Here is a 7,678-nt window from a genome sequence, read left to right as displayed (position 1 = left end):
ACCTCTTCCCTTCCCCCCACCTCCCCCTCTCCCATGTCCCCCCGGACATGTTGTGGGGGCGCTACTTTAGTGTCATCTACAAAGGCCTGTCTGAAGAGGTGAGTTTTGAGCTAGACTGAAGGAGGAGTTGGCCATGCCGGGTGCTGGATGAGAAACTGGAAGAACACAGAATCTTCCAGGAATGGCAAGTGTAAAGGCTTGGAGAGGGGCCAGGGAGCTCAGCAAGCTTCAACAATTGATTGAAAACCAGACGGGTGGCAGCTGATGGGGGGCTGGGGTGGGGTGGGGGGGTGTTTGAGGTGGGGCTGAGGAGCAGTGGGTGAAGTCAGGGCAGGATCAACTTGCATGTGTCAAGCTGAGAATCCACTAACTCGACAAAAACCAATTTTGTTGACTTTCGATCTCTGCTTTATCTGAACATAGGATAGGAGTTTCTAAGAAAGTTGAGCGGGGAGTCGCTTGGAGAGGGGTATTTGTGAGTTTCCTCAGAGTCCTCCAAAGGGACGCGGTCTTCTTTGTTATCAAGCGCTGCTGTAACAGAAGTACCACGAGTGGCAATAACCGAGTAGGATGGTATCCACAGACACAGAGGTTAGGATTTACAACACACAACACATATTCGGGGGGACCCACAATGCACTCCATGACCTTTGAAAATTCACCAGGGCTCTCCTTTGTGCAGGTGAAAAGACAAAGAATGGACCTTGCTTTCAGCGACGGATACACAGTCAGCAAGCTGCGAGATTTCTGAATACACCCAGCAGGGCTGACAACTACTATACAGTGAGAACTGTAATTGCCAAAGGAGCAAACACCCTGCACACTCCTGCCGACACTTTGGCTTGGGTGCTTCAGGCGGGAAGACACCAGCCAGTTGGGCCCTTAGGATTGGGATGTTGAGACAGGCGTTTGAGACACACCAGCAGTGCCCTCGCAATGAGAAAGCCTCTGCCCTTGGCTAGAGAGGCCTTGCTTGCATATTGCTCAACCGCGCACCAGGACGGGCATTTTACTGCTTCGGGAGGAAAGAAAGGCCCCCAGCTCCCACCAGTGCTGTGCACTTCACTGACTGGAAGGTCGACAGTTTGAATGCAGCCAGCGGCAGCACAGAAGACGGGCCTGGCGAGTTGCTCCCCTGAAGAATACCAAGAGAACCCTGTGGAGTCGCTCTGCCCTCTAGCACCTTGGGTCACTGCGAGCCAGTCAACTTGATCGCAGCTCTTTCACTGTCCTTGTTATTACACGGCTGTAACATGAAATGGGTGCTTGAAAGAATGGAAATGTTTGCCCTCACAGTTTGGAAGGCTGGAAGTCCAAATCAGGATGTCAGCCCTGCAGGTTCTGGGGCCTGCGAGAGAGAGAAATTGTTCTCTGCCTCTCCCCTAGCTTCTGGTGGCCCCTGGCGGCGCTTGACATTCTCTGTTTGCATCTGCTTCTGAGTTTGTCGGCCCTCTTGCCTCCCTGGCTTTTCTCTCTTTTTACTAGGAGCACCGCTCGATGGAATTAGGGCCACCCCAGTATGACCTTAGGTCAGCTGAAATGATTTTGAAAGACCCTGTTTCCAAACAAGGTCATGTTCATAAGTACCAGAGGCTAGGAATTTAACATACCTTTTGGGGAAGTACAACTCAACCCACAACAATAACCTGGAACATCAGCATAAGGCCCTTTTCCTGAGACCAGTCTCTTCTGATAAGTAAGTGCCACGGCATCAAAGAACAAAAAATCTTATCATTGTGTGCTCACCTCCATGATACGATCGCTGAAGACAAATGGGTGCATAAGCAAATGTGGCGAAGAAAGCTGATGGTGCCTGGCTGTCAAAAGGTATAGCGTCTGGGGTCTTAAAGGCTTGAAGGTAAACAAGCAGACATCTAGATCAGAAGCAACAAAGCCCACGTGGAAGAAGCACACCAGCCTGTGCCATCACGAGGTGTTGAAGGGATCAGGTATCAGGCATCATCAGGACAAAAAATCTTACCATAGTGAATGATGGGGGGAGTGCAGAGTGGAGACCCAAAGCCCATTTGTAGGCCACTGGAGATCCCCTGGCAGAGGGGTCTCCGGGAGGAGACAAGCCAGTCAGGGTGTAATGTAGCAACGATGTAAAATACAACTTTCCTCTAGTTCCTAAATGCTTCCTCCCCGCCCCCACTATTATGATCCAAATTCTGCCTTGCAAGGTTGGCTAGACCAGAGGATGTACATTGGTACAGATAGGAACTGGAAACACAGGGAATCCAGGGCGGATGATCCCTTCAGGACCAGTTGTGTGAGTGGTGATACTGGGAGGGTGGGTTGGAAGGGGGGAACCGATTATAAGGATCTACATGTGACCTCCTCCCTAGGGGACAGACGACAGAGGGGTGGGTGAAGGGAGATGTCGGACAGGAGAAGATATGACAAAATAATAATTTATAAATTATCAAGGGTTCATGAGGGAGGGGGAAATGGGGAGGGAGGAGAAAAAAAATGAGGACCTGATGCTGGGGGCTTAAGTGGAGAGCAAATGTTTTGAGAATGATGAGGGCAATGAATGTACAAATGTGCTTTACACAATTGATGTATGTATGGATTGTGATAAGAGTTGTTTGAGCCCCTAATAAAATGATTAAAAAAAAAAAAGTCAGTGCCACGGAGTCTCACCATCCTTGCTTCCAAGGAGCATTTTACCTAAACTTCTTCCACGATAGATTCATTTGTTCTTCTGGCAGTCCCCGATACTCTCAAGATTCTTTGCCAAGACCATAATTCAAAAGCATCACTTCTCTGGTCTTCCTTATTCATTGTCCAGGGTTCCTATGCACTGGGGTGATTGGAAACGCGTGACTTGGATCAGGCAGACTTTAATCCTAAACGTGACATCTTTGCCTTGAACCCTTTAAAAAAAGTCTGGTGCAGCAGATTCGCCCAATGCCATGTGTTGTTTCATTGACTGACAGCTGCTTCCATGAGTGTGGATTGTGGATCCGTGTGAAATGAAATCTTTGACCATGCCAGTCTCTTCTCCCTTTTCATGATGCTGTCTGTTGGTCCGGTTGTGAGAAGTGTTGCTTTCTTTACATGGACGTCTAGTCCAGATTGCCGGCTCTGCTCTTCCATCAGTGAGCGCTTCAAGTCCGCTTCGCTTTCAGCAAGCAAGGTGGTGTCGTCGGCGTAGCTCGGTTGTTAAGGAGCCTTCAGCCCCTCCTGATGCTCTGGTCTTCTCCATACGGCCCAGTGTGTCACACGATCACTCAGCATGCACCTTCCATATGTATGGTGAAAGGATACAGCTCTGCTTTTAAATCATGTGGTAGCCTCTTGTCGTGACAGCCTACCTCTGGGTCTATGTACAGATTCCACTTGAGCTCCATGAAGTATTCTGGAATTCCCATTCTTCACAAAGCTATCCATGGTTTGATATGCTTTACACGGTTGAATGCCTTTGGGTGGACAATAAAACACAAGTAAGCCTCTTTCCGATATTCTCTGCTTTCAGCCAAGATCCGTCTGACCTCAGCAGTGATAGCCCCCATTTCATGTCCTCCTCTGAATCCATCTTGAATTTCTGGCAACTCCCTGTCGGCGTACAACTCCATCTATTTTTTAGATGCCTTCAGCCAACATTTCCTTGCATGTGATATTAATGAAACTGTCTGATAATTTCCACATTCTGTTAAGTCACTTTGTGGGGATGGGCACAAACACAGACCCCTTCCAGGCAGCTGTCTTCCTAAGCTCTTTGCACGACTAGTGAGCGTTTCTAATACTGTGTTAGCTTTGTGAAGCAGTTCAATTCTCTTAATTCCTGAAGCCTGGGGATCCGTATGTTTAATAAATCTTCCTGGCGCATCTTCTGGCCGGGGAAGTTGGTGAACCCCGTTATTGAGACTCCTCTGGGACCGCTAGTGATTGTGATGAGCTGCATGTGCCAAGGAGCCAGGGGTCTGCATTGTTCAGGAAGACCTCCAGTGGATCTGATGCTGACAGTGGGTGGACCCCAGGCTGAGAAGCACTACTTTCACCTTTGACATGACTGCAATTCATGGCTTTGCCCTCAAGGCCGAAGCATGACTGATAGCGGGTACTAGCATGTGCCAATACTGTTCACAACCCTCTGGTCTGTGCTATAAAGCTCTGCTCTGGTGCTTTAGCTTCCACCTTTCATTAAGAAGAAAAACCAAACATGCCGAAAATGTGAAACAGTGATTCGATGTACACTACTTATATTCTCCACCTCATTCACCTTTTGTGACCTGCATTGGCAACTGTGTATCTGAACTGGGATCAGCTCAATGGCACACGCAGTTTCCACTCCAACAGGTATCTATGTGTGTGTGTGTGTGTGTTATTTCCAGAACTATTTTAAGATAAGTTGCAGACATCATGCCCAAACACCTCAGCATGCATGTCCTTTAAAAAAGATCCTCTCCTTCATAACCACAATACCATAATCACATGTAACAAACCTGCTAATAAGTCTCTAATATGAATCGATCACCAGGCTATGCTCAACATTTCTCTGCTGGTCCCTCAAATGTCTTTGACAGCGATTTTTTTTCAAACCTGTAAGTGTCATATGCTACATATGGTTGAATAGTTTTTCTGTGTGTTTGTTTGTTTGTTTGCTTTCTAGACCAGTTATCTGGAAGAACATCCCTTTATGTGGAGTTTTCTGATGGCTTCCTCATGAGGTATACTGTGTTAGTCTGGGTTGACTAGAGAAACAAATTCAGAGACACTCATATATGTATAAGAAAGAGCTTTATATACAAGAGCAATTGAATATTGAGAAAACATCCCAGCCTAGTCCAGATCATGTCCATAAGTCTGGTATTAGCCCATATGTCCAATACTAATCTATAAATGCCTCTTCACACTCATGCAGCACATGCAATGATGTCCACTGCAAGAAGATAACAGGCCAGTGTGTGAAAAGTCTTGTGAATCCAGTGGCGGTGTAAGCATCTCAGAGCTGGTGTGGGTCTCCACATGGTTCCTCCAGCTCCTGGGTTCTAGTGTAGCTCCATGTGTCTTGTCATAAGAGAGTGTGTGTGTCCTGCCTCCAGCGAGCTATTTATCTTCATAGCGCCTCCAAATGAGGTCATCAAGCAGCGACCTGATTGACAGGTTAAACTCCACCCCTTCATTCTTAATAGTGTCAAATTGGCACCAGATTATGTAACTACCACATATACTAAACAGAAAAACAAAAGACCAACAGAAAGCAAAGTGATCCACATATTTATGGTGAGCATCCTTTATTATATAGGCATATCATGTATTCCTCAACCAGCCAAACCCAGGCCCACTGCCACTGAGTCCATTCCGACTCAGAGCTGACCCTATTGCGGGTTTCTGAGCCTGTGAATCTTTACTGGAACAGACAGCCTCGCCTTTCTCCTACGGAGTAGGAGGGCTTCAACTGCTGGCCTGCGGTTAGCAGTCCAACGCTTACCCAACAGCGCCACCAGGGCTCCTCTATTAGGTACACATACATAGATTTGCATTTATATTTATAGAGAGAGGCAAAGGTTTGCTTGCTCCCTCCTATCCCATGCACTTCTCTTTCATCCCTCAAATAATCATAGGTAATAATGACCCGTAGCGAACACTTTATGGTCTGTCTGGAACTGTTTTAAGACGTTTAAAGGCAATTGCTCATTAGTCCTCGTAACTGAGGTGAAGACTGGGACACAGATTTCGACTCGCACAAGAGCACACAGCTCTACATGATGGAGCTGCTTCCGAGACTCAGGAAGTCTCTAGCGCTGGCTCTCCCTCACACTCCTGGTGTCACTCTACAACTTACTCTCTGCCCCCACCCCCTCTGATATTTTTCTAGGTTATCACATTTTTATTCCCAATAAGTTATTCTGAATGCTTTAAAATAAACAGAAAAGTTGGAAAAAATTGAACAGTGAACATCCATACCTAGATTCTGCAGACACCATTTCCTGATATTTGCTTTATCATGTATTAACTTATTTCTCTAGTCCTGTCCTTCAAATTGCTCCTCAGCGTATTCTTTCTAAGTACGACTTATGTTTTAAAATAGGTGCAGAAAATTCATAGTACAGAGGTTTGACAGTTTATTCACTCATTCATCTACAGAGGGGTGCTCAGGGTGTTTCAGAGATTGCAAATATGCTGAACTTAACATATTGTGTTTATACTTTTCCTTATAATAATGATGCTTTCATTTCACTAAGATAAATTCCTAAAAATGGTATTGCCAGGTTAAAGGATATGCTTAATTTTAATAGATATTGCTGGGTCAATTTTCAGTATACATTAAATTTTGCTGCCTCAAAATATTTGTTGGATTACTACATAATTTGTGGGTGTAATACAATGTAATGGCCTAACATGTCATGTAATCACTTTCCACAATGCAATATAATATAATCAAATAGGTTGTACCAATGTCATGGATCCTAAACCTAATCACTTTGGGGTTATAAAAAAAATAGCATAGACATAACATAGGGACACACAGACACATGGGGGATGTCTACAAACCAGGGATGTACAGGGCTTTGATCAAGAAATGAATCAGCATGGTTAAGACTCTGGTTAGGGGTTGCTACCCTTCAGAATTCTGTTTGGTCACCTTCTTTGGAATGGGATCTCTTCCCGTCAGTTGGCCAAGTAGCTGTCTTCTAAATTTCCTAGCATACACGAGTGAGTGCAAACAAACTATAGACAACCTGGAGAAGAATGGGAATTCCGGAAAACTGGATTGTGCTCATTGGGAACTTGTACATGGATCAAGAGGCAGTTGTATAAATGGAACAAAGGAATGCTGCACAGTTCGAAATCAGGAAAGTTGTGTGACAGGGTTGTATCCTCTCACTATACTTATTCAACCTGCATGCCAAGCAAATCATCAGAGATTCTGGATGATGTGAAGAAAACTGGCATCAGGATTGGAGGAAGGCTTATTAACAACTTGCGATGTGCAGATGACACAATCTTGTTTGCTGAAATCAAGGAGGACTTGAAGTACTTGCTGATGAAGATCAAGGATTTTAGCTTTCAGTATGGATTGCAACTCAAAGTAAAAGAAGACCCAAATCCTCACAATTGGACCAATAGGTAACATCATGATCAGTGGAAAAAAGGTTGACATTGTCAAGGATTTTGCCCTGCTTGGATCCCCAATCAATGCTCATGGAAGCAGCAGTCAAGAGATCAAAAGACATATTGCATTAGGTAAATCTTCTGCACAAGATCTCTTTAGAGGACTGAAAAGCAAGGATGATACTTTGAGAATTAAGGTGCACTTGACACTGGATCTCCAGGATAACTTCTTTTTTTTTTCTTCAGGATAACTTCTTGATGAAAACGCTATCTACACACCCCAGCCCACTAAACAATGTCACAAGACAATGTCAATATTTACCATTTTGGTGACCTCTGTTCATCCAATGAACACCAGCTCAAAAGACACCAGATCCACGTCTTCCTTCCTTTCCTGACAGGATTGCAGCCAGAATTCTGGTCTCCGACACTGTATTGCTTTGGAGAGATTGTGTCCGCCTCTTCTTCCATCTTCGGGCCCTCTATTTGCTACGCACAATGACGTGCTCAGGAAATGTCTCTTGTTGAATGGATCAGTGAGTGAAATGTGGGGGAGATGTCCTGAAAAACAGCCAGTGGCCAAATCCTAGAGTCTTTGGATGTGAGGCACAAG

Source organism: Echinops telfairi, unplaced genomic scaffold (genome assembly GCF_000313985.2).
Source record: "Echinops telfairi isolate 266 unplaced genomic scaffold, ASM31398v2 ScPeMD7_18;HRSCAF=68, whole genome shotgun sequence".
Classification (NCBI taxonomy): domain Eukaryota; kingdom Metazoa; phylum Chordata; class Mammalia; order Afrosoricida; family Tenrecidae; genus Echinops; species Echinops telfairi.
This window is presented reverse-complemented; position numbering follows the sequence as displayed.